Source organism: Lygodium microphyllum, chromosome 8, assembly GCF_053477565.2.
Source record: "Lygodium microphyllum isolate KBCC chromosome 8, Lygodium_microphyllum_v1.1.10, whole genome shotgun sequence".
NCBI lineage: Eukaryota > Viridiplantae > Streptophyta > Polypodiopsida > Schizaeales > Lygodiaceae > Lygodium > Lygodium microphyllum.
Window position 1 is genome coordinate 87,779,689 of NC_141142.1, and position 27,826 is coordinate 87,807,514.

Below are 27,826 nucleotides of genomic sequence, written 5' to 3' on the forward strand. Positions count from 1 at the left end.
GGATTAAATAGCCATGTCTATCTTATCAAACAAGACATTTTTCCTTTTTGTTCCACTCTGTTCAAGCAAATGGATATTAATCTTAGATCACATTTTCAAGTGAATTTTTTATAAATTTTCTAGGTGAATACCTTTTTTTAATGCCTTAAATATTGTTCATGTTGTCCATTCCTGTTTCCCTTGTCATTTTGCCCACTTTTTATTTTTATTGCACGTTAATTTGAGGCTCAGATATTTTCAAATTAATTTTTCTTAGAATTTTTTTATCTCATTGCCCTTGCGATCGGCGTAAATGCTTGGTTTCTGAGTAGTGCAAAGATTCCAGGTTCTTTCAATACATATTGATTCAATTCATTGTGCTTTGTCTTTGTTGTGTTTACCACTTGTGTATTCTCTTTCTTCTCTTCCATCTCCTATCTCTACTTCCTTCTACCTCTGATCCCCGGTGGATTTGACCTTTCGACAAAAACCCCTCCGACATTGGTGAACCCGATGTGAAAGGTTGTCAGAAGAAGGAAATACAAGATGGGAGAATCTTCGAATACATTCTCTAGTGATGTTTTGCAATAGTTGGTGCAAAATATGAATGTGCTTATGCAGGTACAACAACAACAACAGGTGATGCAAGCTTTTGCTCAAACAGAAAGTGTTGTGATGAATGCTTTGCAAGCAAATGAGCGTGAGGTGAAGTTATTCAATGGCAAGAATGAATCTACATATGTATATACCTATGCTCAGAAGATGGAATTCTTTGGAGTGGCTCAATCTCTGCATGGAGTCGGTATTTTGTACGTGTTACTGTTCATGAATTGAAAGCACGGATTTCTGAATTATACTTGCAGGATGCTGACTGGGTAGCCTTCAAGAAGACACTCTCAGGGAAGAATTTTATATTGAGGATACCAGTTTGATTACGTGTAAGACTTTTCAGGAGTGGGTTATACAGCCTAATAAGGGTCTTGTGGCTACAGAATTGTTAAGAGAATTTGAAAGTCGATTTGAACACTTGGATCTCGTAGAACAGCAAGCTCTTGCAAATCAGAAAATTGAATGGTTTCTACAGGCAGGTGATCCTGAGCTTCAAGAGAAGCTTGATGATTTGCTGGAGGATCAAACTATAGAGACAGGTTTGAAAACAGAGTGGAGACATGTCAAGGAAGCTGTTACTATGCTTGTGAAGAAGCATAGAAGAAGAGAAAAATTGTGTAACTCTAGCTTGCCCACTGTTACGTGCAAAACAATTGAAGTATCCAGTAAGCCACCCACTTCTGTGGCTAACCCTATGGCTATATCTACTATTGTTCCCTCTGTTAGGGAAGATGTCTTGGGTGAATTGGTCAAAGGGATGCGGGATCTTCAATTGAAGGTTACAAAATTGGATGAAAAAGGACAAGAGGAAAGGGGACGGGCAGCAACCCCTAAACTTGGAAATAGATGTATGTGGTGTGACAGTTTGCAGCATGAGAGAAAGGATTGTGCTGCCTATCAGGAGGCCTTGGCACGACAGCTCATCTTTTGGAAAGATGGCAAGATCCATGCACAAGAAACGAGATTGCCTCTTGCTTTGAATTTTGGAAAGGGAGGTATGCAGAAGTTGTTGGAAGACTTGGCTGTCCAAAATGCTTATGCTGCGGTACATGCTTCTACTTTTGGTTTACAATTGGATAGAATGCATGGCCAAGTGATGGTTGGTCCAAAGGTTGAAATATGGACACATGCTTTACATGCAACTGAAAAGAGAAAGGTCACTGATAGTGAAATGTCTCATGCAAGGCAAGACATTCATGGAATAACTGGTTGGGAATCACCGGTAGATGCATATTCAATGTATGCATATTTAGAAAAGGTACAAAACATGGATGTACTTGTGAAAGAAAAATGAAAAAGAGATGAAGATATTGCAGGGACATCTAAAAGAATGACAAGAAGAAGTGTGGATCAGCCTAAAGCTGCAAATCAGCCACCTCCTGAGCGTGTTATGGAAGAGGTCAGTTTAGGAGCAAAAACAGGATAACAAACAAGAGGGCAAAAGGAAGGGCAAGTAGCCAGGATATAAGTTGCAATCTGACATTGAGATAGCCACAAATCTTAAGAAGGTTCTTGAAGAACGGATCTTAAACAATCGGGTGGAATTTACGTTGGGAGAGGTGCTTGGCATTGCCAAGCGACAATTTCATGATGAGATCATTGACATAATTAAAAGGAAGCGTCAGTTTCTTGGTGATACCACTAGTGCATTGCTGCAATTTGAAGAGGAAACTAGTTTGTTGGGTATTCGGGCTGAATATGAGCATAAAGTAAGTACAGGATTGTCTATGCAGGATGCTATTAATCAATGGACAGCATGTGGAAAAGAGAATAAAGTGGCTGAAAATGCATTTTCTTGTAGCAATATGCATGGTGGAGTAAGGCAAATGTAACAATATGGACAAGAGACTCTAGGATTTATTCCTCGAAATCACTACACAAGAAATCATTGGGCTAGAGCTACCACTGAAACGGTAGTGAAAATAGGGGAACGTGAAACTCCTTGTGTTACTTTACTTGACCATGGGTCTGAGATAAATATCATTGAACGGGGATTGCATGAGAATGGTGCATGGCCTGTAGACACTGATCATGGTTGGCGAATGAGGGCTGCAAATAATTCATCAAGGGAGCTCTATGCTGCATGTCCTAATGTAAAAGTGATGATTGGTGATGTACATGAAGAGCAACACTTCTTTGTGCAAGATAATTCCTCATATGCTGTGATTTTGGGACAGCCCTATATTACAGGTGTGCGTATGGAAACAAAGGTGCTTGATGATGGTTTTTTTAATGCAAGAGTCAGAAGCAAGGATGGGAGAAAAGCAGTCCAATTTCTTACTGTTTATGTTAATCATCCTAGAAATCGGGATACGCTTCGAGAGTCTCCTTTCGTTCCAAATGCAAGGGAATTCAAAGACTTGGATTTCCTTTAAGCATTGCTGTAATGCAGGGCTATAGTAGTGTTGTTCAGTGGGTGTACTCGCCTCTTGATGAAATGAAGCATGTATTTACTATTGGTAATCCTCAGTTTACAGCAAACAGTTCATGTTGGTTGAAGCCTATGGAAGCTATGTGTAGGGCTGAACGCATATCTATGAAATGGGCTACTAAGAAACTGAGAGCATTGGGGTTGTTACCTGAAAATGATGGCATTTCAGGCATCTTTTATGGGCTGAATATTACTGACACTATGGCTAAAATTTCAGCAACTATACATGCAGAAAATGAGGTTGAAAACATAGTGTTGTCAGTATGTTCTTTGGATATGTATGATGTTATAGCATTTTTTGCTCAGTAGGAAGGATTACAATGGGCTAAAGCACTTGTGGAGACAAAGTATAAGACAGTTGACAAAAAGGTGAAACCAATTGCTTTGCCACTTCCACCAGAGAGTGAGGGTGTGTATGAAAAAGTGTTAAGGCAGCCAAGCTTATGGGATCCTAAAGATATAGGTCATCAGTTTACATATGAAACATTATAGGAATTGAAAGTTGGTGCAGAAGCGTTTCTTTTGCCTACTGAGAGAGACTGTTTTATGCGGATGTTGGCTAGACATGGGAAGGCATTTGCATTTCAGCCAAGTGAAATAGGTTGTGTGGATCCAAATGTTGTCTCTCCTATGGTCATATTTACTATGCCACATGTACCATGGAACTTGAGGCCTATTCTAGTGCCTAAAGCTTACTTGCCAAAGCTGATGGATTTGCTAAATGAAAAGATTCCCATGAAGATCTCGGAGCCTTCTTCAGCCCCGTACTCAAATCGTTGGTTTACTATGCCCAAAAAGAATGGGGCTTTGAGATTTATTCAAGACATGCAATTGGTCAATAAAGTGACCATAAGAAATGTGGGTGCAGGTCCTGTGGTTGATGAATTTGTAGAGCAATCTATTCTTTGGGTGATCTTTACTCGGGTTATGATCAGTTTCAGCTTGCAATTGAAAGCAGAGATATCACAACCATGAAGACTCCTTTGGGGTTAGTACGGATGTGTACTCTCCCACAGGGTGCAACAAACTCAGTGGCACACATGACAAATGCTATGAATAGGGTACTCAGGGATTTTATACCACAATTGACTATGCCCTTCTTGGATGATGTTCCAATTAAAGGGTGTGCAATGGATGAAAAGAATGAAGAGATGGATGCAGACAATTTGTTGCAGACCATATTGTGGATTGTGAGAGGATTTTGACACGTCTAGAAGAGGTGCATTTAACTCTTTCTAGAAAAAAGCCTGTCTTTGGAGTTGAAGAGGTTTTGATTGTTGGGCATATGTGTGGGCCTTATGGGGCGAAGGCCATCACCAGCAAAAATAGATGGGATTAATAGAATGCAAGATGTATGCACGAATGTATCAAAGGTGCGTAGATTCTTGGGTGCATGTGTGTTCTATTTGATATGGATTCCTCACTTTGCACATGTAGTCGATGCTCTTTATTAGCTTCTAAGGAAAGGTCAGAAATTTCATTGGGAAAGGAAGCATAAAAAAGCAATGAAGAAATTGAAGCAACTCTTAAAATCTGCTCCTACATTGAGAAAGGCTGACTATTCACATGGAAAGCCTATCATTATTACTGTTAATACAAGCCCAATTGGGATTGGATGGGCAATTGGGCAAGATGATGAGGAAGAGCAAATATATGCAATTCGCTTTGGTGCTAAAGTATTGACTGAACAATAGAGAAGATATCCACAGGTTAAAAGAGAATTATGGGGAATTGTGACAGCCCTTAAATGTGATAAGGAGTATTTTATGGGTGCTCATGTAGTCATTGAGACCGATTGTTTGCCAGTATTGGGTTTGATTACTAGCTATCCTACTCCTCCGAACATTGCTATGCTCTGGTGGATTGCACACATCAAATCTTTGAACCCTGAATTTCAGCATATTGCAGGAAGAGATAACCCAGTGGCAGACATGTTATCTCGAGCACATTATGAGAATGAAGATGGAATGATGGATGAGGAGGAAGAATATGACTTTCTTGTGGCTAAAAATGATGTTTCAAGAGTGAATTTAGCAATGCAAGGTGTTGCTACAGCATTAACAGAAGCTTGGACAACAAAGAGAAGACACTTTAGATGTTTTGTATCTTGTGTAGAAGTGTTTCTGGAAGACAAATATGCAGGAGAGTGGCTGAGAATTGGTCAATACCTCAGTACATTAACAAAGAGAGATGAATGGTCAGATGAGGAGTTTAAGAAAATCAAGAGGAAAGCGTATGGGTTTTTTTAAAAAGATGGATACTTATGGAAACATGCTAAAAAGAAACAGGGTATGCCATTGCGAGTTTTGGGTGACAGAGCTTCACAAGTAAAAGTAATGCAAGAATTTCATGAAAGCTTGTAGGTTGGTCATAGAGGTGTTTGGGGTACTTTTACAAAGATCAAAGAAAGATATTGGTGGCAAGTATATATAAGGATGTTGCTCGCTTTGTGGAAACATGTACAACATGTCAAATGTATTCAACTGTGAGACATCGGGATGGATTGCAACCCACATATCCATTGTCTCTTCATTTTAAGTGGGTGGTGGATTTGGTCACAATGCCTACAGGACTTTGGCAAATGAGGTATCTTGTGCTTGCTCATGAAGACTTGACTAATCAAGTGGAAGGGAAAGATTTACATACTAAGACAACAAATGCTGTGTGTACTTTTCTCTTAGAAGAGATCTTTTGTCGATATGGTTGTGGAAAAAATTACAGTACATAGGGGTGAGTTGGATGTAGATGAAGCTCATGATTTCTTTGCACGATTGGGGATAAAGCTTACTTTAACTTTAGCCTATAACCCTGAAGGGAATGGAAAAAGTGAAAGAGGTCATCCACCTATTGTGAAGGCATTGGCAAAAGCATGTGGAGAGAAGGTAAAAGAGTGGCCACGATTGCTCCCTTATGCTTTGTGGGCCGACAGAACAACTCATAGTGCTGTTACAGGATATATACCTGCTGAATTGATGTATGGTAAAAAACCTATCATGCCGATAGAAGAGATGATAGTCACATGGAGTGTGCTACCTTGGGAAGAGGAGTTGAATCGAGAGGAGTTATTGGCCTTGCGCATTAGACAGTTGGAAAGAAAGTCAGAAGACATAGAGGCAGCAATTGCAAAGTTAAGGGCAGCAAGGATACAAAACAAGAAAATGTTTGACAAAAGACATAGATTAAGGCCAAGAACCATACAAGATGGGGATTGGGTATTGGTTTATGATAGCAGTTTAGACAACCAGCATAGTGCCATGCGTAAAGTTTCCAAAAGATGGTTGGACCCTATGTGGTAAGACATGTGTTTGATAATGCTACTTATGCATTAAATGAGCTGGATGGGACAGCCATAAAACTTCCGGTAGCAGGGAAAAGAATTAAATTATTCAAAAGGTGGGAATCTACTACCTATGAGTTGCCAGAATTGAAAGAAAATAGTGATCCTGATACAAGGGCTACCTAGGAAGATATGGAAGATGAAGAAGTAAAGGATATGGTTGCAGAGGATGAGGAGGACTCAGAATCTGGTGACAACTAGGATTTTGGCACATACCGGAGGATGTGCAGGTTCAGAGGGGGTGGATGCTGTATGATTTATGTTTCAAGGTATTTTCCTTTGGTCAATTTTTTTATAAATCCACATTATTTTGAAGATTAATGGGGTGAGATTGATTCGTAGATATGATTGATCAATGTTTAAGATAAATGTGTTGAGTTAATCTTTAGGCTTAGTATTCTTTGTTTTTTCAAGGTCACGAGGACGCTTCCTGATTAAGTGTGGGGATATGTTGAGGGTTGAATTGACTTGTCTTTTTTGGGTTGATTTTTGTTGTTTGTATGAGCTGAATGATTGATTTTGTGATGGAATGATTGGTTTTTGTTGAGTTTGGAAGTATTTTGGAGTGTGTTAGAATAGTGGAGTAGGTTTAAGAAGCTCATGATGGTTTTTGGTTGAGATATGATGTTCTGTTAGGTTTTATGATGTGTCTGTTTGGTTCTAATGATAGGGTCTGTTTTGCCTCTGTTTTGATCTGTTTTCTTTCTATTTATGAGATTATAATTGTGAATGAATGGTTTACAGAATGATTGAGAGTGTGTTATAAGGTTTTTGATGGTCTTAAGTGGTTTTGGTTTGAGCTATATGGTTTGTATGCCTTCTATAGACCTTTCATAGTGTTCTCTACAGCTTCTGTATCTAGACTATAAGCCTCTATTTACTTCTGTAAGTATCCAGGTGGATGGATGGTTAGCTTGAGAAATGTTTTGTGATCTTGGAAGAGGAACAATACAAGTTCAAAATAGCTCGAAGAAGCAAAAGAAGTAGCTAATGAAGACTTGAACTGAAGACTGAAGTGACAGTGAGATTGATGAGCTCTCAAGGGTCACTGTAGTGGCTCTAGTGACTTTGCATATCAGGCATACCACCTAGGGGGGTATCCACAACCAAGAAAGGATTATTAAGAGTTATTCTTTGTTGTGCTCATGTGTACTATTGAGAGAGAGAATATGTGAGAGAGAAACTGTATGAGAGATAGCCATTTTTAATGAAGAAACATCGTATCTACATGAGAAAGATTGAGAGAGAGGCTATGAAGATTATGAACATGATGAGATATGAATACTATGTGATGAATTCCATTAAAATTTGATTATTCCTTTGTATTCTATTGGTTCTTGGATGGTTTCTATGAAGAATATATTGAAGATTTATTGTCACAAATATATTCAAGATTCATTATATGATGTTGCATGAAGATTTGTGAAGATTTGTATTCATTTTCTTCTTGTGATTGATTAAAGTATGAAGAGCATGCTTGTTGGTGTGACAATATAGATTTTCTTATAGTAGTTTTTCCATTTTCTTAGTGTTCCTCTTGGGACCCTACTATCATGTTGTATATAATCTCGTAACCTTTTCGGCTAACTTCAATTGTATCACATGCAGTTTAAACTTCTCCACAATAAGCTATTAAGAGCATCCTTAAGAACCTCATTCAAAGTAATAAGAAATAGGGCTTGATTTCAAGGGTCTCTTGAGATTGCAATTAGATGCTTACATTTTAAGAACACCTTTAGAAGCTTCAATTACTGGACCTCACCTTAGCCTCCTACATCATCAAAAAAGTTCCTTTGAAAAAGGTATACATTATTAAGGAATGTAGTTATTTATAAATTGAATTTTACTTGTATGTATTTTTCACACTCCACCATTAATGGATAGTGACAACATTGGTAGTATTCAATGTTTTCTTTCCTTGCAACCCACGGGAGTTTGCTTGCACATTTGCAACTTCGCTTATGTAATGTACTTATCCTTCTTCATTTGCTCCAAATGCAATTTCGATGAAGCATTCTCCTCCTCCAAGGTCAAAGTTCATTATGTGTCCTCTACCATCTTTTGTTTCGTCTCTTTCCACTGCTTCAATTCTTCTTCAAGTTTCTCTTCCTCTCATATTTTCTTGATTAGTCTTTTCCATTGCTCCCCCATTACTTCTTCCTAAAGGTCTGCCTCTCAAAGCTCCTAACCTCATCTTTTGCATTTTCCTAGAAAATTGATCCTTAACCTTAGGAGCTAATTGAGAATTCTCTCTCACTAATAAATATCATGGTGCATTACTTTCTTTTTCACAATCCTCTCTTCAATCCTCCTCCTCAAATGGAAATGCTAGTAGCTTTTATGAGCTCCTTACTTCTTTGATAAAGCTCAATGTCATACTGTGTCAAAATTGAAATAGCTCGTCTTGATCTACTAGCACCTTCTTCAAACCTTCCAAGGAAGATTCAACTACCTTTGCTATATATGGACCATAACCAAGCAAGGGATATAGGCTACAGTCCTATCTAGGCCCCTACTAACTACCTCACTTGAAACACTTTGCCTCTAGCAACTTCTCACCGTCATACTCATCAGGCTCTTTAAAGTATACATTTACTCTTTCATTTTGGGCTTCATCTAAAAGTTCATTCATATGGTTCCATGTCATAACACTCATCCATAACCATTTTGGGGATCTTTGGGCCATGAAAGAACCACATCCCTTGGCCTTGAATGGGTTGTTTCTCCAAAAATGCAAATCTTGGCAAATGCATACTTATGCACAAGATCCATCCACTGTAAAAAACCATTGACCTTGTTTATGGTCAAAATTCATTGTGTTTTCATCATTGTACTTGTAATCATAGAACTACAGAGAATAACCTTCAGGGTCAAATATGTTACAAGTCCCTTTGATTGCAAATTCCCTAAAATCCTTTAGCTTTGTGTTAGAGTAGAGACATTTCCAAACATCAAGAACCATACTACTTGGTGCAAGAAGGTTTAGAGGATTCTTGGGCCAAATTTGGCTTCTCTTCATCTAATGGTGTTGCATCTTCTACCTTGGCTAGTACTAGAGCTTCCTTGAGTTTAGGGGATTCTTTGGCTTTCTACTTCATTTTTGTGATTATGCTTTCTTTGCAAGCACTCGTACTTTCTTACTTGGAGGACTTGGAACCTTCTCTAGTAATTTCACATGTCCAAAGTACTTCTTGACATTTGATTGGTTGGCCATAGTCTAGAAATATGTCTTAAGATGAGGAAATACTAATAGAAACTCCTTGGTGAAAGCTTCCTTGAAGCCTCATAGAAGATTATAGGCTAGTATGATGTCTACAAGAGTGATAAAGTGCCCAATCAAATATGTAGGTATGACTAAATGGTCATTGATAACTTTTCCCCAAGTTTGTTGCTTAAGTTCGAAACAAGAGGTAGCTTCATCCATCCTTTTCAAACAATGTATAGAAACTCACAAGTATGATGATCCACTTGAGATAATCTTCAAAAACTTTGTGCCCATTAGTTGATGCTATAATCATGCTTCATAAAATTCAAAAACCATTGTACCAGTGCTTGCTGTCATACCAAAAACTTGGAGAGAAAAACTTAAGTGACACGGTGGTGATCACTATTGTAGGCCCCTCCAATATCCCAAATTCATTATTGTATTCCTTGAGAAAGACACGAAGTCAACACATCTTGCTCAGCTTGGAAAGGAATTTCATTCGTTGGAGAGATCAAAAGTCTTTTCCACCAAGTCAGTAGCAATTCCCGGACCTATTTTTCCATAAATTTTCATATACCTCCACATGAACAAATTTTTTATATGCAGTAGCCAAGAATAGTAACTTCCAACCTCCTTTTTTTGATAGAGAACTATTTTTCAAATGTATTTGCTTTGAAATGTGTCCTAGCAAAAAATATCGTGCTGAAGATGAACTCTGTACTCAACCACACATGATTTAAAAAGAATTGGAATCCATACCATGCAAGCACAAAAATGATGCAATATGCAAAATAATGGATGCATTGAAAAACAATGCCTAGCCTATCTACGAGTGCCTACCTTATGCAAGATGCAAACACACTTCCTTGATTATTTTACAATCATTAACCTCGCCTCTCAACACTCAATGAATAAAAATGTTGCACTCCACTCCACCCACCCAAACCTCACAATCACTAAGGAAAATAATGGTCCTCATTATGTTGACCAAAAAAACGACCCATCTCACAACTAAAGGCATCCTTCATGACCCTCAAACAACTCACCCAACCACCTATTCCATTCAACTTCAAATTCTTAATTTAGTTATGAAAATCCAAACTCTTGTGCGTGCAAAGAACTGTGTGTGCTCAATGTAAGGTGTTCTCTCAAGTGTGCATGTATCTAAATTTATTGTATATAGCTGGACCAGGCATCATGCTGTGATAGTGCTCAATGATGGTGCAATAAGTGCATCAACCCAATAATTGAAAAAATCAAGAGACAATCCTCAAGTATAATGTATCTAACAAGTACAATGTGGTATGCTCATGAACCCATAATCCTTGTGACATGCAAAGATATCGACAAGATATGATACCTCATTCAAGATGTCCAACAGCTACAATCAAAACCCAGCCTAACTTGTCCAAAAAAACACCAAACTCGAGCAAGGCAATCAAGTTTTCAAACACAAAAAATCCAAAAAAAAAAAGAAGACAAAAGCAAATCCTAGTTTGATCAAATACAAAAAATATAGCCTAAAAATAACAAAACAAACACTCCGATAAATAATTAAATACAAAATATCCTAATTTCTTGATCTTTTACCAAGGGTTTATTGATTATGCAAAAACGTTTAACAACAAAATGCAGCTCATGATGTCATAGTAAATGACAACTAGGCCATCTCCCTACATATGTCATCCAATGTCTTTTGTAGCCATATCACCTCACAAACTACCATAGTAGCACCTCTATACTCAACCTCCTCTGTACTCGATAAAGTAACCATTGGTTGCTTTTTACTACTCCAAGTAACTTCTATACTACTAAGAAAAAACATGAATCCACTGATAGATATGCTATCAAACTTTCTACCAGCCCAAACTGCATCTATGTATCCTAACACATGCACATCCTTACCTACCTCATAAAAAATCCCATAATGCAAGGTGGACTTCACATACCTCAATATGCATCTAATTGCATCCAAATGAGACTTTCTAAGTACCTACATAAATTGATTTACAAGCTCAACAACATAACTCAAGTTTGGCCTTGTGATGCTCATACAAATCAACATCATAACTCAATTTTAGCCTTGTGATTCTCATATAGAGCAAACTCCCTACTATCTTCCCGAATAGTAGGGTCTTCTATCTCATCCCCAAGATCAATCCTGAATTTTACATTTTGCTTCAATGGCATTGAAAGAGGCTTACATGCCATCATACCATACTTGGATAACATATCCTAGCCGTACTACCTTTGGGACAACCATATACCATCAGCACATTTGATCGCCTCAATGCTAAGAAAGTATCTCAACTCACCAAAGTCCTTCATCTCAAACTTTTGCTTCAAAAGACCCTTGACATTAGCTATCCCACTATCACTATCACCTATAATAATCAAGTCGTCCACATAGATAACTATGAAGACCAAACCTGTATCACCATTTCTCACATAAAGTAAGTGATCTTTGCATCAGAAACATAAAAGCCAATGTTGACAAGATACTCTCCTATCTTGTTAGACCAGGCTCTAGGTGCTTGTTTCATCCCATAGAGCATATTCTTTAACTTGCACACATATATGGGACATCCACATAAATTGTTAGTTGCTCTATATACACCTCTTCTTGCAAATCACCCTACAAGAAGCCTCTTCACATCCATTTGTTGTAAGCTCCAACCTTTGGTACCAAAGCAATCACACATCTCACAGTTTCCATCCTAGCAACTAGACTTTTAATGGCTCTTCATAATCTATCCCAAATGTCTATGAATAGCCTTTTGTAACCAACCTAACCTTATACCTACTAATCAAACCATTTGCATTATTTTTTATTTTATAGACCCACTGTGCCCTTGGGAAATGGTACTAGATCCCAAGTCATATTGGCCTCTAATGTAGCCATCTCCTCATCCATTGTTGCATTCCCAATGAGCATGGCCAATATTATGCATAATAGTGAGTGCATGACCCTCAAAACCAAATCTTTTAATAAGGCATCTCACCCTGCTAGACTTTTGCGTACCACTAGTTCACTCAATGAATCCTTTACATTACATGTACTCTCTTTACACTTAGTGTCCTGATTGAAGAAATACCAAGCTCATCATCCAAACTCGCAGAACCACCAGAACCATCATCAAGAACTACATTACTAGTAGATACATTATTATCAAATGACACTTTATTCTTTCATTTGTCATTATCTACAATACTATAGATGCACTTGACGATGTGGGACTATTTCTTAGACTCCCAAACCAAGAACTAGCTATAGATCTACTACCAATGATATCTCTGGTCCGTGATTTCTACTTTTCTACTTACTCATGACTATCATGATCATCAAAGCATCCAACATATCTCTACTAGATGCATACCAATTGCTCGTTCCATCAAAAATAATATCATGTTCACCCAAAACTCACCACTATAACAGGGTTATAACAATGATACTCTTTCTCTTCAATCAAGTATCCAATAAAAATACATTTTTTAGCCTTTGGATCTAACTTCTTTCTTAACTCATCAAGCATATGAACACATGCAATACAACCAAATACTTTCAAGTGTGTTACATCAGGTTTCTTTCCTATAAAACATTCTTTAAGTGTCATACCATGAAATACAACGGTGAGAGACGTATTCATAATGTAGACAATATTATGAACATCCTCAGATAAAAAATGCACGTGTATATTCTTTTCAACCATGAATGCCTATGCAACTTCTACAATATGTCTATTTTTCATTTCTGCAACCCCAATTTTTTGTGGGAAATACCTGTATGTAAATTGTTTCTTTATCCCATGAGACCTCAAAAAGTCACTGAACTCATTAGAAAGGTATTCTCCACCTCCATTTGATCTCAAGCACTTAACCTTTAAGCATGTTTTCATTTCAACAATAGCCTTGAAAGTTTTGAAGTACTCAAACATTTCGCTCCTTTCCTTCATGAAATATATCCAAAGTTTTCTAGAGCAATCATTAATGAATGTAATAAAGTACTTATTGCCACCAAGATATACAATCTAGCTAGGCTCCCAAACATCTATATGCACAATATTAAGTAAATTCTTACTTGCATCTTTATCATGTGAAAACGGTTCCCTTGCATGCTTCCCAAACTGACATGCTTCACAATTTTTCTGTAATTCTACAACTTTGAATGTAAGCAACCAACCCTTTGGACTATATTAATTTTACCCTTTACATATTTACATCTCCAATACAATTGTGCCATATTTCAATGTTTGCAACTATACCTTTGCCTTTAGCATATATAGCAGCATTTATAGTAGGGATTCTAGCATCCAAAGTAAATAACTCTTCTTCCTTTTGCAATTAACTTAGACTTATTGTTGAAGTCTTCAATAAGACAACCCCTTGCATTAAATCTAACTTGCAACCTTTGCTCTACCATTTGACTAATAGATACTAAATTCTTTCTCAGATTGATGGTACATGTAAAACATTTGAGAAACACTTTGTCTAACCATCACGTAAGGACAATGAAACTTTTCCAATATGTAAAACTAGATGACATGAATCATCACCTATCTCATCCTGCATCTCTCCAAACCATTCAATATGGCTCGACACATGACTAGATGCACCTGAATCAACATGCCATACACCATCACATTTCCCCTTTTTTGTAATAGCATTCATCATATGCTGCATGACAAAAAAAAAAACGGTCATGTTTATCATCATTCTATCTTGAAGACAAATGCATAATTTCCTTGCTACAACTTATCATTACAAATGTCATTCTTCTTATCAAAACAATGGGCTCCAATATGACCTATTCTTCCACAATAAAGCAAATTCCAAGTAATTTGTTTGCCTCTAGCTCAAGAATAGTAGACAAGTCAGACTAGAACTCGGACATGTTGAATAGCCATAAGCTAAGAAAATCCATCTCTTACTAAAACATGGTGGGTAGGAAAAGAAAGAAAACCTACTAAAGATTTTTTTGCTCTAATCCACAAAAGAAGAAGAAACGCATGAACACTTCCTTTCTTAGATCATATGGCACTAGAGCAAAGGATAATTTAAAGAATCTAATAGTGGCTAAGGAGTTCTTTGTGATTAATATTTTTAGCTCTCTTAGTATCCTAGCCTAAAGGTTACACAAGCTAGAGCTTAGTCTACTAGAACTAAGAAGAAGGTCATGCCAAAGTCACATGCAAGCATCCTAGATGAAGCCTCATTGAAGTGGAGACCAATGATATCATAGATTCTATGGTTAAAGGATAAATCCCTACATGGATGACCTTGCCAATGAATTATACAAAGAATGTAAGCACTTCCTTAAACACCCCTTGCTCTCAATTGGAAAAAATCTATGAGGTTTGGCACCCTCACTATCAATAGTATTAAAGGAGTTATTAAATTGATTCACAAAAGGGATGAGAAAGACAACCTAGCTAATTGGAGACCTATAACCTATCTCACCTCTAATAGAAAAAGGATTTATCAAAGGAAGATACCTCCTGGACCAATTATATCCCTTTAAGAAGAGATAGAGCAAGCCTAGAAGTCTCATTAGGGTTTCACTTTGTCTCAAATTAGAATTCAACAAAGCCTATGATAGACTAGAATGGGACTTTGTACTCAAGTTCTTGTATGATATGGGCATTAGTAGAAGGTCATCGGATTTTTTGGACTGCTATTTGGATATGCCAATGATAAAATATTAGTTAATAGAGAAATCTTTAACTCCTTCCCCTAAGGGGTTCTATCAAGCAAGGTTACCCCTTGCCTCCCCTCCTTTTTGGTATAGTTGTTGCTGATATTCTTGGATGGCTAATCCACATTGAAACTATGATTAGATATAGTTGTGGTATTAAACTTCCTAATAGCAGACCAATTTGTGGATGACAACAATGGGACTAGCATGAATGATCCCTTAACTTGCCTCCTCTTTTTAGAAATGTTTTCAATCCTTTTGTAAAGCCTCTAGTTCTATGATTTACATTGCTCAAACTGGTACCAAAACATCATAAATGATCCCTAGATGGCTAATTGAGAATTTTTGCAAAAATGTAAATGATGGTGAAATATTTAGACTCTAGGCATACATATGGGATTTGGTGTAACTATGAAGCAAAGGTGCAATTGGATGCTCAATAAGGTTAAGAAAAGGTTGGATTACCTCATTGGTGTTCAAGTGATTTTGCAACCAAGAAAGTGCAATGGGTGGTCCATAAGGTTAAGAAAATTTTGGATTACCTCATTGGGCTTCAAGTGATTTTGCAACCAAGATAGTGGTTTTAAAACATATTCTACCATTTATTTTAATTCCTATTTGACCCCTTCTAAAACTTGTCCCAATCAATTAGATACCTCATATAGAACCTTCTTTAGTTAGGAAATGGGGACAAAGTTGAGATTCCTACGGAAAAAATGCATTGTTTCCATGAGAAAAGGAGGACTTAGTCTTCGTAACTAAGATATATTGCTACTAAGAGGACTACCAAGTGGGGTATATCTTGCTTTATGCAAGTGTCCTCAATTTCCAGACTACCCCAAGTGAAGGAACCACAGTGCCCTTATTGTTGCCTTTAGTGATGTCCAAGATAAAACCAAGGACTACTCTCCTTTGGATAAATATCTCCAGGAAGCTTGGCTCACCTGCATGGTATTGCTAGTCCCAATGACAACTTACCTTGCGTTAATGTAGAGAAGACTTCATTTGGTCTAGTATTTTCCATAACACTCCCATCTCCATAACCAGGCCATAGACCTCTTAAAAAAAGGCATTACTTTGTGGAATGACATTTGGGGCAAGGAAATTAGAGACTAGATGACAAGCACTAATCTAAAATATAAGTTCAACCTTAAGGATCATCACATTAGTCATATTGAAGAGAGGGCTATGTTGACCTAAAAGGAAAAATCGGGCTGGGAGGGGGGGGTTCTCCTTCCCCTTTCAGAACATGCCTCTTTCTCCCACTCCAATATCCCCAAGAAACTAAACAAAAGTTAGCACCTAAATTGGAACTATACAAAATGGCACTACAATTATGAGAACATATAGGGCTCCCACATCCAACCAAAAATGTTTTGATTGATATGGTTAATCTTAAACAAAGCTCTTCGGATTAATGAGAGAGCTTGTAATCGGGGGGTGTTTCTCCTTCCCCTTTCAAAACATGCCTCATTCTCCCACTCCAATATCCCCAAGAAACTAAACAAAAGTTAGCACCTGAATTGGAACTATAAAAAGTGGCACTACAATTATGAGAACATATAGGGCTCCCATGTCCAACCAAAAATGTTTTGATTGATATGGTTAATCTTAAACAAAGCTCTTTGGATTAATGAGAGAGCTTGTAAAATAGGCATTGGGATAGGATATGCCCAAGATGTTGCTCATTTGTTTATCAACTATAAACCTAAGACCCAACTTTTACAATGTTTGCATGATCTGCTACATTCATATAACCCTTTCAGCCTCAATTGGAAGGAGATTTTGCGTAGAGAAATTTATGGGATGTCCCCCCCCAAAACAAAGAAAAAAACATATGGTATCAGCTTAGGAGCTTTTATCTTTGGCATATATGGCTATGCACGAATAATCCTTTTGTAAAGTTCTACTACTTCAGAATTGCCATCCCTAATGGTGCTAGCTTTGCATAATAGAGTTTCTAGATTAGCTAGCAATAAGACTCCAAGATATGGATTGTGAATCCCAAGTTACCTTAACGCCTTCGGTAAATACTCCCCCCTTTCACGCACGTTTAGATTAATCCAATCTAAATGTCACAAAAGGCTTTTGAATTTTCCACCCGGGAAAAAATAAACATACGTGGAACAGCCATCATGGAGTACGATGGTCGTCATCCTCTGCAATCACTCTTAAGTCTATAAGTGGTTAAGTTCGTGGGGGAAGAAAATTAATTCACGAAGTCACTATGTGCTATAATAAGGTTCCTTAATTAGTAACACAAAATCCTCGATGGAGGCCCACCGGTGATTTACCAAAACAATAGCGCACAAACAATCAGTCTTGTGATATCCTCGTAGATATGCTGCTTGTGGCATTCTTGTAAAGCCCTCACGACTCGTGAGTCGAATCCCACCCAACAAAAACATAACCGTCGGGCGTTCAAGCTCGGTCCTTAACGGTAAACTAACTCCATGAGGACCTATCATCATTCAACTCATTATGTGACGAGCAACCTCATAATGTACAAAAACACCCCCCATGCATATCACCAGGTACATGCACGGTTGCACCACAACGCCATGCCATTAGCCTCTCTCTCTTTTTTGTAATGCGAGAGCTGATATTAATAAGATAAGATAAGTGTAATTACAACATGAAAGATATGCCTCTTGGCCTAAGCCAAAGCACCAATTTTCTTACAAAATACTTTAAAGATCCATCGCACATCCTTGAGCTGCTTCAACACAAGTAACATTTCATCCTTTAGAGCCCCTATAGCATCATCCATATTCTTAAAAGAGCAGGAGTTAAATACATGTGTTCCTCCATGACCAGATAAATGTCAAAGGGATGGCAGAGAGGAGACTGATCAACCTCCACATATCATCATCCAACGAGCCTTGATCTCCAAATAAGACCACTGAGAAGCTAGTCCACCACTTCACTCTCCTCCAAACAGGCTTCACTAGTATACAATCCTCCAAACAGGCTTCACTAGTATACTCTCCTCCAAACAAGCTTCACTAGTATACAATCCCAAAAAAGATGTTTATCAGTCTCCAATGCTCTCTTGCATAAGGGACAAAGAGGGGACATTTGTAACTTCTCCACTAAACGGCACTCGAGAGGGAGTTTCTTGAGCAAAAGTCGCCACCAAAATGAATTCAATCTAAGAGACGGTGTAGTCTCCCAGAGTCTTTTAAGTCTCTTTTTCCAAGTTCTAAAGCTAGCCATAGGGGACTCATTCTTCCACTTTTTTTGCATAGAGAGGAATATGGCATTAGAAGGAGCTACTATATCCCTTGGAGATTTGCAACGAACCAATGGCTTACCTGTAGAGCTAACAAGTTCCTTCAAAACTGAGTCATCCTTTCTGAATGACGAGGTCAACCATACTGACTTCAGATGAGTCAAAATCGAGCATAGGAAGTCAAACTCCTTATTGTTTAACGCGTATCTGATCCACAACAATTTAGCTTGCATCCAGGCACCACCAATATTGTCCCACAAGTTATCCAAGACTCTAATACCTTTATCATGCAATGCTTTTGCCAGCATGTTGTTGCTCTGAACTAGGGCAAACTCTGGGTCATAGGCAAATAGAGATAACCACACACTTCTGGAGAGTGAAGAGTCACCATGCATAGCCCCCTGGAAGACCAAGAGGAGTTAGCGGTCTCTACCACTTAGCAGTCAAGGCTTGAGCTACTAAGGAATTGATAGTCTGAGGTGAGAGTAGGAAATAATATCTTGTCAAGATAGATTTAACATTCGCTCCTTCGAACCTTAACCCTCTCAATCCAAAACTTTAGTAGGATAGTCCAAGGTTGATTAGCATCCATCCTCTTGAGTAAAGCCAGTGTGACAGGTTGAGGGATTTGACAGCTAGCTTCTCTAGTCCAACCCCCCCACTCTTCTTGTCTTTTGTGATTAGGTCCTGGCTGATTTGGGACTTAGACCTCTCCCCATTTCTAAACCATAAGAGATTCTGCATCAACTTCTCAATTTTGGCCCAAGCAGAGTTACTGAAGGGCATTGGAGATGCAATGTAAGAAACAACTGCAGGTGAGGTCTTGATCACAGTGATCTTACTCGCAAAGGAGAGAGAATTTTCCCTCCATTTTTTTAACTTATCTTGGAATTCGTTCAAAAACGAGTTGAATCTCTGGGCAAGAGATATTCCTACTCCTATGGGGGCACCTAAATATCTGACAATCTCACCTAGCTTGACTATTCTAAAGCCCACCTGTATCACCCAAGTCTTAGGGTCAGACCAAGAGAGCCAAAAGAGCTTTGACTTAGAATCATTGATTTTAGAGGCAGATAATTCAAAGAACTCCATGTAAATACTCGTCAAGTTGTTAACAGATTGCTAATCTGCCTACACAATTGAAGCATTATCATTAGCAAAAAACTAAACTGCATTCATTGATCCATCCTGCAGTGGCAAGGCTCGAATAGCCCCTTTTTGAATAGCCTTATCAATCTTTCTGAGTAGCAGATTCGTGATGAGGGCAAAGAGCAAAGGAGCCAAGGGACAGCCCTGTTTAATGATGGACCTTGCCAATTGAAAAGGAGATGTAAAAGAGCCATTGATGTTAATAACTACTAAGGCATTGGTAAAAAGAGATGCAACCATTCTAGAAAAGACCGAACAGAACTTCATTGCTGAAAGCACATGTAGTACAAATGACCAACTACATGTGCTGAAAGCACATGTAGTACAAATGACCAACTAACTCTATCATGTGTTGAAAGCACATGTAGTACAAATGACCAACTAACTCTTGTCAAGATTGTGGGAGAGAAGGAAGGAGTCTCACTTGTAGCTTTCTTACTTGCACAATGGGGGAATACACACACAGGTGGAGGCTGAAAAACAATTTTCTTCTTCTTAGTTGTGTAAGCCAAAAAGAACTCTAGTACATAGAAATAGAAGAACCCTATATATGGGTCTCAAACCAAACTCAACTAACTAAGGTGGCATACTAACTGAGCCACGAACTAGAGTAGATAAGGATAGTTGGGCAGTGTACCAACCGCATCTGCAAAACTGACAAGTCGGTGACATAAATGCACAACGGTCACCCTGGCATATCACGAGTGGAGCTCGATATCTCAACAACTCTATCATAAGCCTTGTCCCAATCTATATTAATTAGTACAAAATCAGTTTGCAGAGCAAGAGAGTAATCCATTGAGAGAATCAGATTTAATATTGCATCATGTATTTTCCTACCAAATACAAAGCCATACTGCTTCTCATGAATAATCTTAGCAAACAAATGCTTAACCCTTAAAGCCAAGGTCTTGGCCATAGCTTTATAGGTAAAGCTCAAGAGAGCTCCAATTAGTCACCTTAGTGCGATCATGGGTTTTGGGAATGAGTTTAATCACCCCACTATTGAAATGGTCCATCACCACAAACTGCCCATTTACCCTTGAACTGAATCTTCACTGCTCTCACAACATCTTCTTTGAGGAGACTTAAGAAATAATCAATGTCCCTTAGACAAGCTTGCATGCATACATCACTTAGCTTGGATGCAAGGGCTCCTAAAATTGAGTTCCTCACACTGGTAGCATTTTCCAAGGCCTTCCCTCCTTCTTAGTGCCACTTTTTTCTTGCCATGCTCCTTAGCAACTTGGGTAACTGCATCCAAAGCCTTTTGCCAAGCACAGTCAGAAGAACCTTTAGCTGCTCTACTCCAAGCATCCTCAATCCTCTTAACAAAGGCTTCATCATGTAGAAAATATACATTCAAGTGGAAGGGCGGTAGCCCCTCATTGTTTCTTGATAGCAGGGTAAGCCTAAAGGAGATGAGAACTAGCACATGATCGGATTGCATCACTTCACTAAGCAATTTGTATGTCACACCACCCCTATCCACCATGCACCACCAGATGCGTATATTCTGTCCAACCTGCTACCATGCCAAGTATGCCCCCGAGGGGTCCACTAGGGTTTACCATATGGTACCACATGAGTGTAAGGGAGGGGGGTTATTTAAGGGAAGGAAGGTACATTTCATAAGGTAAGGTCCCATAAATAGGGGATAGATAAGGGGTATTTTCATATATTTCTTGCATGCAGGTGACGTCTCCTTATTACTACTAGTGAATCCCCCGTGTGTATGCCCAACATGTTTATTATGCCATGTAAACTGCAAATCATATTCCCGGTCAGAGATCATGACCATATCCCTTAGCTCACAAGCATTTTCAAAATGCTGCTAGCTCTCTCTTTCCACCAAAGACATGGTGCCATTACCATGAGATCTATCAGAGCCATTCAAGGCCATGTTCCACACACTCCCCGCCAGGGCATTTACTCCATCCAATTGTCATTGTAGAAATTCCATAGGCTAGCTCTTTGGTTAGAATTATTAGGGGCATAAACCGAGCACACAACAAGCACCTCAATGTAATAGGAGATGCTGACTCCTATACAGCTCCCATTACCTTCTTTAAAGGCCAAATAAGGCCTCAGCATCCTTGACTAGCATCATGGTACCCCTTCTCCCTCTGGATGCAATGTCAGAGAAAGACTTATAGCCATCTATCACAAAGCTGTCACAGTCAACCTCTCCCAGCTTAATCTCCTACAAGGCAATAGCATGGGGTTTATGCTTTTTAATTAATCAATAAGCCACCTTCTTGGGAAGGTTAGAGGCAAATCCACGCACATTTTGAGTACAAAAATTTAGTTTAGAGGAGAGTGAACTTCTCTCAGAGAAGTGAGGGAGGACCTTTAGTGAATTCATGACCATTTAGAGGGGCATACACATTCCTGTCAACTAGAGGAACCCTTGCAAGGCTTTTGATTGAAGGCTTGCAACTCTTCTTCTTGTCACCCTCCAAGTCAAATGCTTTGGGGGAATATTCTCCTTGTCTTTACCAACTGTGCTACTATTAGCGGATACCTTGGAGTTGCAAAGAGTCTTTGAGAGGCACCCTGCCTGCCGATTTAGCCTGTTTGCTAGGGTCCGTAGGGCACAACTGCCCGGCATGACCAAGGTCGCTAACTTGTAGATCCATTTGAGTGTCATGCCCAATCAGCAGAGAGGGAATCTCTTTACCAGACATGCCTTTATTAGGATTAGAGGAACTTCCACCTACCGTATTCTCAAGAGTCATGTTAGGATCTTTGATCGGATTTTTAGAGGGGCAAGCTTGAGCAAAATGACCACTAGACTTTCACAGATAGCAAGAGTCAAGGTAGACAGCAAACTTAACATTAAGTATAATTTCAATACCATTGGCATCCTGCAGTTGCAAAAAAATTTGGAGGAAAGTTCCTGCGGTCCCAGAGTATGCAGGTGCAACAAGTCGGCCTAAGCCTCCCCCACGGGGTTGCTGATGCAGGGGTATATAATACCTTGCCCATTGTAGCAGCAATTGTAGTTGTCTCCTCAACCAACCAAGGAGGCATATCCATAAACTCCACCCACACCGGGCACTCGTGCTGCAAGACCCCATCAAGAGAAAAGGAAGATGACAAGGGCAAGACATAAACCAAATTACCAAGGAAGCCAATAAATGAAGCCAACACCCAATCCCTTTCTACTTTGGATCCAAGAATGACAAGGAAAAAGACCTTCCCAACAAATTTGTACTAGAACAACAAGGCTTTACCCTAATACATAAGCTCAAACCACTTGGTGAATTCCTCCTCCAACGAGGGTTTGCCTAGAAAGTACATATAGACACCAATAGATAGTAAGGCATCATATCTTTGTTTGACTCTGTCGATTGAGATCGAGACCAACGATTGGTGGACCCTAGCTCCCTGTTGAGCTTTGGCCGCAAGCCTCATTATATTTTCCTTGATCATCCTTCAGCGCCTTATCGATCTCAACCATGTTGATTTCACCATTCCTAAGAGCATTCTTGAAGTCTAGTGAAGACATTTGCTAATTAGGAGGCATCGACTACATCCTCAATTGCTCACCAAGAAGGGTTTGCATGCATTCATACAGGACACATGGCGGTTTGAAGGCACTTAACTGCCCCACTTGTGCCACATCAGTCCATAAAGGACTGACAATCGAGTTAATGTCCACTATAGTGGGCTCTTAATGCAAATATTATGGGCTAGGAGTCACCTTCCATCCCTCTTAGCTTATGACTTGCCACGTCATTAGCTTTGAGCACTTTCCACCTAACAAAGGTGCTTAGATACAACATCGATTGATCTATCGTCCTCATCAAGGTCTGTAACAACACTTGTATCCTCAAATTCACCAACAATAACTTGTTACCAAGAATCTTTATCCGCATTCTTAAAATGTATACTTAGAGAGGCAAGCCCAAAGAAGTTTGGATTGTTAGTCTCCCAAAGTAAATGAGCAATAGACTCTACTTCTAGCTTACCTGAGCAATATAATTTGAGGCCAAACAACCATTTGGTTGTGCATTTTGTAGCATTATTTAACCATGAAGGTGAGTCTTATCACTTCCATAGTTGCATTAAGAATGCTTGAACATCAAGTGCCAAGAATAGTAGCCATGCTAGAACATCAAATGCCAAGAATAGTGGCCATGAGGCTTCAATTACACGTGAAGCTAAAGATTGCCATGTACAATTGCTCTCATTTATTGTGATATGATTATTTAGCTTCAATGTGATTGCATATGTTTGTAGTAGACATTTCAAAAAAAATTATGCATTGGGCACTATACTAAGCACCTTAGCCCACCCATGCTTTTGGGGTGCCTATCTTCTCTAAACTCACACATATGAAACATTAAGGCATCCTCCTCACATGAAAGAAGCTATATGAAAAGAGAATTGAGGCTCTTGAAATAATTTTGAGTAAGTTCAAGGAATTACCAATGCTTTTGGGGTAGACCTTAGCTTGATTCTTGCCCACATATTGGAAGATTGGACCATAGTCATGTGTTAAAATCATTCAAATCATACTTTCAACGATTGTATGCATAAATGCATAATTTAATTATTGGTTGTTCATGAGCATGCCAATAAGTTATGTCATTTGACTATCCTACAACTTAATATTTGATAGAAACTTTCTGAGTACATGGAAAAGAAAAAATCAAACTTAAAATAGTGGTTATATTTATACAAACTGTTAGTGGGTTCATTATTACTAAATATGAAACTTGCAATGGCTATGTGTGTGTAAGAGGTGTGGAGTAACCCATGAAGACATCCATCATCTCCTCTGGAGATATTTTGTTTGCCATTCATTGCTTCAATATTTTCATTGCACAACTCAGGTCCTAACGTGAACTTTGGCAAATACTTTTGGTTATTTCGTAGATTCCCTTCACACTAGTCAAAGTTATCCTACTTCTTGGCATGTAGAAAGTGTGCCTTATGGTGAATAATATGCACAGAAGCATGCCAAGATTTCCTATTTTTGTTTTAAGCTTTGTAGATTTTCCAAGGTTCTTTGTACTAGTTAGTATATGATCTTGCTTCAATTGGTGATGTTGATATGCTCACGTTTGAAGCTTTGTACATTTTCCAAGGTTCTTTGTACTGATTAGTATATGATCTTTCTTCAATTGGTGGTGTTGATACGCTCAACATGATATTTCTTCAATTGGTGGTGTTGATACGCTCAACATGATATTTTCCCAATATTGTTCATATATTTCTTTGTTAATGACCTACCTCTTTGCATTTGCTAGGGGCGGTTTGGATCATTGAAAGAAAGTCATTAGTAATGTGTCTTCTAGCCTAAATATGTTGGGGGGATGGAGATAGTAATTAAAGGCCTACTTTAATGGTCACCATTGTCTACAAATCAGAAGCAAATTTCAAAGTAACTCAGTTAATACTTCATCAATTCCTCCACCTTTTTTGGCCAAACTAATGTCTTTTAAGATTGCCAAGCTTTAAGAAGATTGGTTAAGGCAAATACTATTAAATTTGAAGGCTCTTTGCTTGGGCTTACTACAACTAATCATGTTGACAAGCTTAATCTTGACATTTTTTCTTATAATTTCACTTCCTTTTTCAAGCATTTAGTAATGATAAAGATGGCCTTCTTGGCTATCACAAATGATTGAACCATGTCATTGCGGCACACAATGCATGGTGCAACATGTCTTTTACTACTACAAGATGTTCAAATCAATAATGATTTTGACATCCTCACCTATTTCAAACTAATAAACTTTTTTACAAATTGTTGCTATTGTACACCACCCGACACAATCCTTGCGCGAGTGAAAACCTAGACATAATAAGAAAATGGAATATTATTGGAACCATTCATGAATCCTAGATAACATTTTCACATGATTTTCAAAGCGGAGGGTGAATATTATTTTGAACAATATTTGAGTTTCCTAAAGGTTTGAGCCTTAATGTTGTTTTTAAGAAGCACAGATATTATCCCTAAAATTATATTGGGTCAAAAATTTATGCTATAAAAACACAATATGTCAAGCCAAAAAACAAATATGGTAAGTTGAAGAGGAGGGAGACAATCAAAGAGTTAGGTTTGATGAGGCAAGAAGCAGATTATGATATGAAAGTGGGAAGCAAATCCAAAAAGCATTGCATTGAAAACTTAATGTGCAAAATTCTAGCAAATAAAACATAGCTTCTTTATGGTAGAGAACTTCAACATCAAATTTATGTATAAACCTTAAGCAAGTAAAAGATTCTCTTAGTGTATGGTGGAGAATAGAGGTAATAATGTTTTGCCACCAAGTGAGCTCATCATAGAATTTTAGTTGTCTATTAACATGTACTAGGTTATTTTTTGTCACAAGAAATTGTTAAAGCATGCTTAAGTGGACCAAGATAGGACTAGGATCAACATGAGACCTACTTAAGGCCTATATCTCAAACAAAAATTCAAGTAGGCACTTTAGCATTAGTTTGTTTAGAGAGGCTTCCACCAAACTTGTTTAAGAGAAGATTGCAAATGAGTGCAATTCATAGTTAGTGCCATAACCATGTAGCATTCATGTACAAATTGTAATGAGCCTTGAATATGCTTGGAGCATAAATGCATGATTATTGGGTGGGAACAACCAAGTTTTTTAGTGAGCAAGCTACTCTATGACAAAACAAGATGAATTTTTGTGAATTTGGGTAGGAGGACCATTCTGTGGTTGGCAAATGTACATGGTATTTTAGTGATTTATAATTGTGGAACAATTGTGGGAGCCATATAGAAACTCTTTGTGCAACAAACTAACATGAACACCAATTCTTTTTTGGTGATTTTTCCTTGTGAGGCAATCATGAGCCCATATTGCTAATGTAGTGCAACAAAGTAATATGAAAATCAATGTGGGTGGAAAAGACAAAAATGTTGAGATTAAAACTGAAACAATAAGTCTACAATGGTTTCTCTACACTATTCCTCATGATAGAGCTTGAAGAAAGTAACATTTCTTGCATATAAAGCATTCATGTTTGTAGATGAAAGTAAGTGACATCAAATTGCAACCATGCTAATTTCTTGGTTGATAATCATTTGTACCTTCTCTCACTCTTATTTGTTGTAGTGCTTTTACTCATATAGACTGGAAACATTCATTGTCTATTCCTCACTTACACTCAAGTTCATTCTCTCTCACATAGCCATGCCAATTAAACACATTATAGACACTTACTTATTTTGCAAATCTTAATGAAAATGTAATCAAGGGGAAGAAATTGGTTGAGGACATTATTATTGCACCTCAAATAAACATGATGGGATTTTGGGCTTAAAAATGGGCCCTATAAAAATGTTAATAATAGATTATTCCCAAAAGGTTGGGGATATAATAATATAGTTTGCAAATATGCTACAAATTTGTCATGATTTACAAATTTAGATTCTACTAATCAAGAGCTTCACATTGATATGGGTTGATAGGGTTTGGATGTGGGACAATGCCATTACACAACAGATCCATTTTACCCTTACAAAAACCTATCGGTCATCTATCACTATGAAGCTCTTGACTAGTTGAATCTTAATTTGCAAAGTTTGATAAATTTTGAAAATGTTTTCAAAACTTTATGTGCCCCAATGTTTACTTTCTTAAATTTTTAGCCCAAAACTCCTTTGATGTGCAACTTGAGGGATAATACCTCCCATCCCATGAGCTTCAATAGCTTGTTCTTACGTGTAGTTGGCATGCTTCCACAAGCCATCTCCTTACATTGTTTTGCATCGTAAGCCTCTTAAGGGAGAATCGAGTATCTATGTGGTGATTAAGGGAAGGTCTCTTAAGTCACTTTGGAATACCTTCTATTAGTCCAAGTAATGAAGAGTTAAATCATGCCAAGCTTGCTCTTAATGTCAAATTGAAATGAAAGTTAACTATGAGAACACCAAGGTTTGCCATTAAAGACCCTTTTTAGCTACTTTTGATCTTGTGCAAGTTATAAGGCATGTGTGAATGTGAGTGTTTCTTTCCACAAACCTTTGTTATTATCTATATTTCTTTATCACCAATTATAGGAAGATAACTAAGATATTTTAACTACATGCATAAAAGTGAAGAGTTAAGTCATGTCAAGCTTGCCACTATGCCATTGTAATGAAAGTTAACTAGAAGGACACCAAGGTTTGCCATTAGAGACCCTTTGCAACTACTTATGGTCTTTGTGTA

The 27,826-nt window shown here is 38.1% G+C and overlaps 1 pseudogene; it reads right to left on the bottom strand.

Annotated features, from left to right (window-relative positions):
* Positions 1–8,880: 8,880 nt before the first annotated feature.
* On the bottom strand, positions 8,881–9,780 carry LOC148032557 (elongation factor 1-gamma 1 pseudogene; annotated as a pseudogene).
* Positions 9,781–27,826: the final 18,046 nt, after the last annotated feature.